The sequence below is a fragment of the Lissotriton vulgaris genome, chromosome 5 (assembly GCF_964263255.1).
Source record: "Lissotriton vulgaris chromosome 5, aLisVul1.2, whole genome shotgun sequence".
Lineage (NCBI taxonomy): Eukaryota > Metazoa > Chordata > Amphibia > Caudata > Salamandridae > Lissotriton > Lissotriton vulgaris.
Genome location: NC_141693.1, coordinates 266879103 through 266890389, shown reverse-complemented (window position 1 = coordinate 266890389; position 11287 = coordinate 266879103). Strand labels below are relative to the sequence as shown.

The window sequence follows — 11287 nt, the reverse complement described above, 5'->3', positions numbered from 1 at the left end:
AATTACTAAAGAAAAAAAAGACCAAGTCACTTGAGAGGCCAGTGTGTGTAACAACATTCGGCCCATACACAAACAAATTTAAGGCAATTATCTTAAAAAATTGGCACCTGATTTCAAACCTAGAAGTTCCAATGGAAAAACCATTGTTCGCACTAAAGAAAAATAAAAGTATAGGACAATACGTTGTGCGAGCGGACATGGGAATAAGCCAGGCCAAATCAGATCTACGCACTTTGTGGAAGCTCAAACCTGTAAAAGGCCATCATAAATGTGGCTCTTGCGTGTCTTGTGCCAACACGATAGAAGGGGATGACTTTCAGTTTAATGCATTGAAATGGTCTCATAAAGAATTCACCAATTGTAAAACCAGCAACGTAGTATATGCCATTATTTGTCCGTGTCCCAAATTGTACATTGGGGAAACTACCCAACGAGTAAATCAGCGAGTGGCGCAACACCGATCTAGAATCAGACACAAGGTGTTGACTGCCCCTATGGTACAACATTTTGTGGAGTACAAACATACCGAGAAAGATTTTGAATGGACAGTGCTATCTGCAATCAAAATTCCCCCCCCCCCCCCCCCCCCCCCCGTGGAGGAAATGTCGATGCCATGCTGCTCAAAAAAGAAGCATACTTAATTCTCAAATTTAACTGTGTGGTGGATGGGATGAACGAAATGTCCGAACTGCAATGATCCACAAACTGAGCCCCCTGCCCCCTCCACCGTCACGTAAATATGTGCCAGCCATCACCAATAACATCACTTGATCTCTCAAAAAAATACACAACCCAGCCGTCAACATCAAGCACCACACTTGACAGCCAACTTTTAGAAACACTACAAGTTCCATCAGGCTTAGCAGCCCGTCTAAGGGTTAAACAGTTCCGGGGGACCGTGAACAACATCAGTTGATTCGCGGTAACCAGGAAGCCGGTTATGCGGTAAAACGGAGAAGACATTTGCAGACTTGTCAGGAGTAACAGGAGGTAAGGAACCCCTAAAAACACTTCGAACACCGCTTCAAGCACCATCACCGCTTCAGATAAAATAAAATAAACTGTACATCTCAACATTTCAGGGACTCCTCGACAAGAAAAAGAAACAACAGTAAAGCGGAACCGCAGGGAGAAAAAACACTTCTCCTGTTTACAAGTAAGCGTTTTCGATGCAGGCACACGATTTAAAACACGCGGCTACACTCAGTTGTTGAGTAAATGTTTTAATTAAATTCAACAGCATTAAGCACCCGTGATATAATGAACAACACACCGATAACGCAACCGTCAGGGAACCATCAAACTTTGGTGAAGTAAGTGCTGGCACCCTTATAAAACGAGAAATTCATGTCACTGATTTAATGCAGAATACTCTCACACACGAGTAGAACGTTATCAGCATGCCCTCTCTTGATTTATTGCCTAGGCAAGGGTAAGGCGAAGGAAACAAAGACGCCCTACGCAAGAAATTGACAGAGAACGAACGTTTTGAAAATAGAGGTAACCCCCCTTTTTTCTTCAAAAATGACGAATCAATGACTCTATCAACCCAGAGAATAGGAGAAGCTAAAAATCCCTAATTTTTACACCGTAGGTACCCAGCTCAGCCCTGAGGAAGAACCCGGTTAACTTATTGAAGGGTTTGGAAATGCGTTGGCTGTTCGGCTGTTCCAAGGGAACCTACACCTTGGTGGTCACAGGATTTTAATATCCACGTTCAAAAAATAGGGCGACTTAAGTCAATTTTTAGGACCAATAAAACCCGAAAGTCCCCTTGTGTTTAGTCCTATCAACTTTGAACACTATGCTATTAGTACTATTATAGAAACAATCTTAGGTGTACTGAATATAGTTGTTTCATCAACTTAATTTCGTTTAATCTATATGTCTAATTGTTATTGAATGTTGTCATTTATGTACCCACAGATCACTATATATATGATTTATGTCTGTTTCAACTGTTTTAAGTTCTAGGTGTGTTAAAACCTCTGACTTTTGTGGAACATGTAAATATTTGCAAACTGAAATGTAATGTATGAATTAATACAGGAGTCTTCGCAATCCATAAAATGAAGTTCCTGGGCTGCTAAATAAAGAGCAGTCTTGATTGAAATTCGAGCCCAGGCATCTCCCTGTTTTTGCACAAAGATTGATTGTCCAGCCAGGGCCTGTAGGACAAAACCCCTTTAGTGTAAGAAGGTTTTACAAGTTTGGCGGTTGGACCGCACTGGACCGCTGTTACAGCCGGGGATCTTTAATCCTGCAGCCGTGGCACAGTGATCCGAGGAAGTAATATGCTAGCGATGCCACTGTTGCACCGCCGACCATATTCTGAGCTTCCTCACTGAAAAGGGTGGCGGTGAAGAAACTAAGGGGGCCCTAGCAGGGTCGCCTATTGCCTCTGTGCAAGGGGTTACATACAGGGGGGCACCTGGTGTGCCCCCCTGTATTCCAGCACCCCTTGTTCTTGCACAGGAAGATATGCACGATATGGTGTATATCTTTCTGTGCACGAATGTGCAGCGACGATCCCATGGTGGTGCCTTTCTAATGGCTCTCCTTTGAGCCTTAGAAAGGCACTGCTTGGGACCCCTGCAGTACATACCATCTGCCAGGATTCAATTCATAATCCGGCAGGTGGTCTGACTACGAGTTTGGTGGTCTTCCTGTGGGACACTGGTGTGTTCCCTAGTGTTTGCTCCTGTTTGGCTGGAAATTTCAAAGTGTGCCCAACAGACAGGAGCAAACACAGGTTTTATTGCCTGTGCGGTGAAGGCAGGGAAACAACTGTGTACTGGGGCTGGGCCAATCAAGGCTCAGAGAGAAGGGCTGCACCGCCACCCTCCCTTTTGTTTAAAATGACGTCCCTGTAGAATGAGCCTCCCAGGGCCTTTGAAAGGCTTGGGGTGGGGACCCGAGTGGCCCCTTACACTTTACTACACATTTTAGCCCTGGGGGATAGTCTCCCTGGGGCCTACAATCAGGGCCACTAGAACTATGTGATTGTGTTGCAGTGGCAATTTTCACATAATTATAAATGTGCCGCATTTGCCACATAATCTATCATCTGCCACATAATCTGCATATTTTAACAAAAAAATTATTTTTACTTAATGGTAACTATGGAAGTCTGCGCTCTCTATAAAATGTAAACAACAAGGACCCCCTGTTCGGAATTAGTGATTCCTAAAGACAGGGAAAAAGACTGTGTGTATATCAAAGCATAATCATACCAAGCAGAAGGGAAGGGTAACTATATATAAGAACCACGAATACAATTAAATACAAAAAACTCTATTTCATTTAATAAATGTTCAAATTAAAACAAAATATACATCAATGTCAATATTACATAAAATTCAGCAAAAAACAAGAAATAACAGATTATACAGAGTGGACAAAAATTATTCATATATTAAAAAAGACCATAAAGTGGCAATCAATGCTTTCCGACGCGCGTTTCGGCTTTTAAAGGACGCCTTCTTCAGGAGCCACAAATTCTGTCTGAAACATACAGTTAAAAAATATGAAAACATAATCAATTCCATGAATTAAAAAGTTGGTCTTCATCAAAGACCACATATCATAAGCAACATAGTTATAAATATTATATATATAACATGACCAATTCAAGACAATTAAAAACACAATTAATCAACTAATACTAGACTGATTCCTAAATACCACACCTTCCCTATTTGCTATGGCAATATAATAATTGCCAAACAAAGTACAAATCTAATGTATATATATTTGAGCAGTTGTATGGTAACTAGGCTACAGAGACCTGGAAACCCAATATGGGAGCTCCCTAACCCCAGACCAACGGTGGATAGTAGTTGGAGATTATAAAAACCTAAAAAAGGGGGCAAGGACTAATCAATCAATGATTACTGACAACTAAAATGGAAAGTCATGGATATGGCCTAAGCATGGGCGGAAAATCCGTTTCGCTCGCGGATTTTGCGGATTTTCGGTAAATTCGCAATCCGCGAGATTCGCGAATCTCTCGCAAAATCCGCAAATCCGCGAGCAGCGGATTTTGCTCGCACTGTTCGCGTGAGTTTGCGGCTTCCCAGTACAACTTCGCGCCCCGCGAATAAGCGCTAAATTGCAGAAATACGATTTTAGCAAAACTGAAACTACTTACCAGGTCCAAAAGTTCAGGCTCATCATTAGTAGCCATTTCCTGTAGTGCTCCCTGAGGGGCCCCTCCAGAGTTCAGTTGCCAGTTGCAACTAATATGTGACCCTGCTCTGAACCTCAGAATAGTTACACATATGCCACAAAGGTCCTGAATTACAGCTAAGGGAGACAAGCAGGAGCCAGGCTGTAAGTTCAAATCCATTAATCAGCCCCTAATTCATTATTGTCAGTTGGGGCAGGGCAGGTGTTGTAACTAATTTTGCAACAATGAAAGCACTTAGCAAGTGCAAAAGATCACTAATCAGGAAGCACTAAGGAAGCAGGTGCCAGCTAAAAAAATATTCTGTGACACATTAATCAGCCCCAAATTAATTCAGGTCACTTGAGGCAGGGAAGGTGTGCTTGCGTTGCAACAATAATGTACACTGACTGGACAACCAGAGGGTGCTGTGATGAAACAGAGGGTGGCATGGGTGGGCCAGAGGGTGGCATGAGTAGTCAGAGAGTGGCAGTGGTGACAGAGAGTGGCAGTGATGAAGAAGAGTGTCCCAAACAGGCTGGACACGTAGAAACAACAAGTTCGCGAAACTTGCGACCCGACAGGTAAGTTCGCGTTTTGCGAAATTGTACAAAACCCTCGCGAACTGGCAGAAACCCGCGCAAACACAAAAAAAATCCGCAAATTCGCGAGAATTCGCGGATTTTGCGGATTGCGAGTTCGCAAATCCGCAAAATTCGCGAACGCGAGATTCGCAAAATTCGCCCATGCTTAATATGGCCTAAGTAATTCAAAATGTATTTATCTATAGTAGTATAATGTAAGCTAGATATACTTACTACTAAAATTTCCACAACATGGCTTATTGCAAACTCATGTTCCCTTAGATTTCTTAATAAATCTTATTCCAATGATGAAGGAAATATATCTTTTACTGACTGTGAATCAAAAAAGGATAAACATTCTTTATTAGATACCATTGTTGAAGTGCAATACTATGTGCAATGCGGGGGTAATCAGGTGGATCGTTAACACAGATTACTACAGGTAAGTAACCAGAAAATTCCGAATTAAGTTGTTTATATTATATATTCCATAATTGGTTATCTCAAATTCCAATCCTATTTGTGTAGGGAGAGGTGCCCCTGAGACGAACCCTTAGTGCAAAACATATGCATGTTTCTATTGGCGAACCTTATGTATGGAGTCAATAAGATTTTGAGAAAAAGGGAACATATTGTTCTTAAATGTTAAACCCAGAATACAAGGAGACCAATTTTCGTATGATAATTAGTTTCCACTTCACCTCTAAACTCAGGTATCGACTTCATTTAGGAAATGTACTCACTTAGTGAAAGCGTGAGGTAATTCCATACAGTATGTAGTATCCAAAGTCAAAAAAGTAGCATTCCCTGTTTCATATATTACTTCGGAACTACAGTGTTATATGGGAAGGAACTAAGAGAGAAAAAGGAGAAGGCAAAACATGAGCCCCATTATTTATACCTATGTTTATCTCTCCATAGAATCATATAAATCACTGCGTGGATATGACTTACATTTGGAAGAAATAATTCTAATCAATGCTGGTAGATACATCAAAGAGTGTTCTTTTTTTAGGAAACCCTGTTCGTCGTAGATACAGATTAAGATTATTATTATTATTATTATTATCATCCGTGTCGATTTCACTAATATAGGCGAATCACGCTCGGCGGGTGTCTAAATGGAAAGACGTAGTTTGCGGTATTTAGTAAAAGACCCATCTGATAACAAGAAAGCTCACAAAGTTCATGCAGGTTCTTCTTACCGTTAAAAAGGATATGAGAAGCTGCGTGCGAAAATAACCACGACGTTGCAAAGGGGTGGCCGATGTATTCACTTTCGCATTTAGTTTAAAATTGACGAATTTATGAATGAAAGATAAAGTTTACACTGTTCAGAAAGGGAGCGGCAAAATAAATCAATATTAGACTGAAAGGCTATCTAGAGTCTTTGAGTTATCCTTAACGGTAAGATTTATTGTAGTCTGCAAATACGGACAAGGCGCTGCAATGGATAGCCGCTGGCGTCCTGTGGCCGTTGGAGATCGTATCACCCGTTGTAATTAACGATCTGCCTATAAATGCATGACTTAAAAGTCACGAGGGGCGATTTCTCGTAGGTGAAAGATGTGCATTTTAAAGCCATACGCTCCAATAATCACAATGGAGTACGCAGGGCAAACGTTACTTTCCACGGAGTTTAACTGTGTCAAATAGGAACTCTTAGTGTAACTAGTGGATAAACATCAAAACGACTCTTAACATAGAATATGTATGTATATTGTCTGGTGGACATTCGAGTCACACATGATCTTGAAGCCGTGTGCTCCGAAAATCGAGATACGGTACAGAAGGCAATAATCGCCTTCTGCGAAAGGGTGTCAAGTACAGTGCGCTTTGTATGGGTATAAAGCAATAATACCAAGCTAGGAACATAAACAAATGAATGAGTCTTCACGCGATCCTGATCTAATTAATTCCCTGATATAGCTGATCCCAACTGTTAGAAAACGGGGTTATTAACAGAGGAAAGAGATCTACATAATTAGTGATCACCGGATAATCAAACTATGTCACTAGTATTAAATGTGCACCCACTGAGTAAGATCGAGGTAGCTAAACAGACAATTGGCTCAATAAGGAACTACTTAATATAAGCAGTAACTAAGAATTACTTCCTGTAATCCCAACAGATCTGGACAGGTCCAATATTTAAAGGGATACCTCCATGGAAAAGAGGTTAAATTATAGCGTTCTCCCACAGAATTTCGCTATTCAAACCTTTCTTAAAAGTATTCAGAACGAAAATCCAATAGACTTCCTTTTTCCTTCTGATGGCGCACCCACCTTTACTGTCAGGTGTCCTCATTCATTCTAAGATGCGCCATTTGAGGTCTTCCGGGTTGTGAACCATTTCTATGAAATGCTTCACTAGAGGTGCTGTCACCTTGCCTGTTCTGATTGCAGATCTATGTTCAGTCAAGCGTACTTGGATGGACCTACAGGTTTCGCCAACATAGCCTAAGCCACATATACATTGGATAAAGTAAACCACATTAGTGGTTTTACAATTCCACATATCATTCGCCTTTGCCACGAAACCATTGTGAGTAAACTCCTCACCTCCAAGGATATTATTGCAGGATTTGCATGGAGGAGCACTTAACTGTTCCACGTGTAGGCAGATTGGTTAGTAGTGATCTCTGAATGGGACCTGTATTGTGATGTTTCGTCTATTCCTTTTGTGGGCAAAAAGGGGCTTTTTTAATACTTTGTTGGAAGTCGGGTTACAATTAAGAATATGCCAATTGGCATTGATGATCTGTCTAACACGTTCATTTAATGTGGAGTGCGACAGGCAGGCATCCATTATGAGGAAAAAGTTCTTGGACCATGGTTATCCACATAGACTCATAAGAAACTCATATAAAAGAGCGCGCTTCTTTGATCGCGACGCTTTACTAGTTTCTAATGAACAACCAGCTAAGGACCAACTCATTTGTGTAACTACACACTCCACATTAAATGAACGTGTTAGACAGATCATCAATGCCAATTGGCATATTCTTAATTGTAACCCGACTTCCAACAAAGTATTAAAAAAGCCCCTTTTTGCCCACAAAAGGAATAGAAACTTAAAGGACAAGATTGTTCACTCTAGATTTGGGACGAAACATCACAATACAGGTCCCATTCAGAGATCAATACTAACCAATCTGCCTACACGTGGAACAGTTAAGTGCTCCTCATGCAAATCCTGCAATAATATCCTTGGAGGTGAGGAGTTTACTCACAATGGTTTCGTGGCAAAGGCGAATGATATGTGGAATTGTAAAACCACTAAGGTGGTTTACTTTATCCAATGTATATGTGGCTTAGGCTATGGTGGCGAAACCTGTAGGTCCATCCAAGTACGCTTGACTGAACATAGATCTGCAATCAGAACAGGCAAGGTGACAGCACCTCTAGTGAAGCATTTCTTAGAAATGGATCACAACCCGGAAGACTTCAAATGGCGCATGTTAGAAAAAATGAGGACACCTGACAGTAAAGGTGGGTGCGCCATCAGAAGGAAAAAGGAAGTCTATTGGATTTTCGTTCTGAATACTTTTAAGAAAGGTTTGAAAATTGAAATTCCGTGGGAGAACGCTATAATTTAACCTCTTTTCCATGGAGGTATCCCTTTAAATTTTGGACCTGTCCAGATCTGTTGGGATTACAGGAAGTAATTCTTTGTTACTGCTTATATTAAGTAGTTCCTTATTGAGCCAATTGTCTGTTTAGCTACCTCGATCAGTGGGTGCACATTTAATACTAGTGACATAGTTTGATTATCCGGTGATCACTAATTATGTAGATCTCTTTCCTCTGTTAATAACCCCGTTTTCTAACAGTTGGGATCAGCTATATCAGGGAATTAATTAGATCAGGATTGCGTGAAGACTCATTCATTTGTTTATGTTCCTAGCTTGGTATTATTGCTTTATACACATACAAAGCGCACTATACTTGACACCCTTTCGCAGAATGCGATTATTGCCTTCTGTACCGTATCTCGATTTTCGGAGCACACGGCTTCAAGATCACGTGTGACTCGAATGTCCACCAGACAATATACATACATATTCTATGTTAAGAGTCGTTTTGATGTTTATCCACTAGTTACACTAAGAGTCCCTATTTGACACAGCTAAACTCCGTCGAAAGTATCGTTTGCCCTGCGTACTCCATTGTGATTATTGGAGCGTATGGCTTTAAAATGCACGTCTTTCACCTACGAGAAATCGCCCCACGTGACTTTTAAGTCTTGCATTTCTAGGCAGATCGTTAATTACAACGGGTGATACGATCTCCAACGGCCACAGGACGCCAGCGGCTATCCATTGCAGCGCCTTGTCCGTATTTGCAGACTACAATAAATCTTACCGGTAAGGATAACTGGAAGACTCTAGATAGCCTTTCAGTGTAATATTGATTTATTTTGCTGCTCCCTTTCTGAACAGTGTAAACTTTATCTTTCATTCAGAAATTCGTAAATTTTAAACTAAATGCGAAAGTGAATACATCGGCCACCCCTTTGCAACGTCGTGGTTATTTTCGCACGCAGCTTCTCATATCCTTTTTAATGGTAAGAAGAACCTGCATGAACTTTGTGAGCTTTCTTGTTATCAGATGGGTCTTTTACTAAATACCGCAAACTACGTCTTTCCATTTAGACACCCGCAGAGCGTGATTCGCCTATATTAGTGAAATCGACGCGGATGATCCTTATCTGTATCTACGACGAACTGGGTTTTCTAAAAAAAGAACACTCTTTGATGTATCTACCTGCATTGATTAGAATTATTTTTTCCAAATGTAAGTCATATCCACGCAGTGATTTATATGATTCTATGGAGAGATAAACATAGGTATAAATATTGGGGCTCATGTTTTGCCTTCTCCTTTTTCTCTCTTAGTTCCTTCCCATATAACACTGTAGTTCCGAAGTAATATATGAAACAGGGAATGCTACTTTTTTGACTTTGGATACTACATGCTGTATGGAATTACCTCACGCTTTCACTAAGTGAGTACATTTCCTAAATGAAGTCGATACCTGAGTTTAGAGGTGAAGTGGAAACTAATTATCATACGAAAATTGGTCTCCTTGTATTCAGGGTTTAACATTTAAGAACAATATGTTCCCTTTTTCTTAAAATCCTATTGACTCCATACATACGGTTCGCCAATAGAAACATGCATATGTTTTGCACTAAGGGTTCGTCTCAGGGGCACCTCTCCCTACACAAATAGGATTGGAATTTGAGATAACCAATTATGGAATATATAATATAAACAACTTAATTCGGAATTTTCTGGTTACTTACCTGTGGTAATCTGTGTTAACGATCCACCTGATTACCCCCGCATTGCACTGTAGTATTGCACTTCAACAATGGTATCTAATATAGAATGTTTAGCCTTTTTTGATTCACAGTCAGTAAAAGATATATTTCCTTCATCATTGGAATAAGATTGATTAAGAAATCTAAGGGAACATGAGTTTGCAATAAGCCATATTGTGGAAATTTTAGTAGTAAGTATATCCAGCTTACATTATACTACTATAGATAAATACATTTTGAATTACTTAGGCCATATCCATGACTTTCCATTTTAGTTGTCAGTAATCATTGATTGATTAGTCCTTGCCCCCTATTTTAGGTTTTTACAATCTCCAACTACTATCCACCGTTGGTCTGGGGTTAGGGAGCTCCCATATTGGGTTTCCAGGTCTCTGTAGCCTAGTTACCATACAACTGCTCAAATATATATACATTAGATTTGCACTTTGTTTGGCAATTATTATATTGCCATAACAAATAGGGAAGGTGCGCTATTTAGAAATCTGTCTAGTATTAGTTGATTAATTGTGTTTTTAATTGTCTTGAATTGGTTATGTTATATATATAATAATTATAACTATGTTGCTTATGATATGTGGTCTTTGATGAAAACCAATTTTTTAATTCATGAAATTGATTATGTTTTTTTTAATATTTTTTAACCGTATGTTTCAGACAGAATTTGTGGCTCCTGAAGAAGGCGTCCTTGAAACGCCGAAACGCGCGTCGGAAAGCATTGATTGCTACGTTATGGTCTTTTTTAATATATGAATAATTTTTTTTCACTCTGTATAATCTGTTCTTTCTTGTTTTTTGCTGAATTTTATGTAATATTGACATTGATGTATATTTTGTTTTACTTTGAACATTTATTAAATGAAATAGAGTTTTTTGTATTTAATTGTATTTGTGGTTCTTATATATAGTTACCCTTCCCTTCTGCTTGGTATGATTATGCTTTGATATACACACAGTCTGCGCTCTTTATACATCTATCTCTCATGAGTATGGGATTGAGGCTTGCTGCTAGTTTTAACATCAAGATCTCTGAACCTTGCATAACACACTAAGATGCTCCTCAAGAGTCTCTTGTTGTGCCTCACGCATAATGTCTTTCTTTTTGATAAGAAGATGTATCTCCATAAACGAGGCACAGCGATGGGGCCAGCGTTTGCCCACACATATGCAAACATCTATATGGATTGGTAGGA

At 39.9% G+C, this 11287-nt stretch overlaps 1 long non-coding RNA gene across 1 annotated transcript; it reads right to left on the bottom strand.

The window, feature by feature from the left end:
• Positions 1-3283: 3283 nt before the first annotated feature.
• Positions 3284-5579, bottom strand: LOC147710662 (uncharacterized). Its single transcript, XR_015295642.1, has 3 exons — positions 5493-5579; positions 4984-5082; positions 3284-3504 (listed from the first exon to the last, which is right to left on the bottom strand). It is a non-coding gene; the product is annotated as an uncharacterized LOC147710662 (long non-coding RNA).
• Between the last annotated feature and the right edge of the window lie 5708 nt (positions 5580-11287).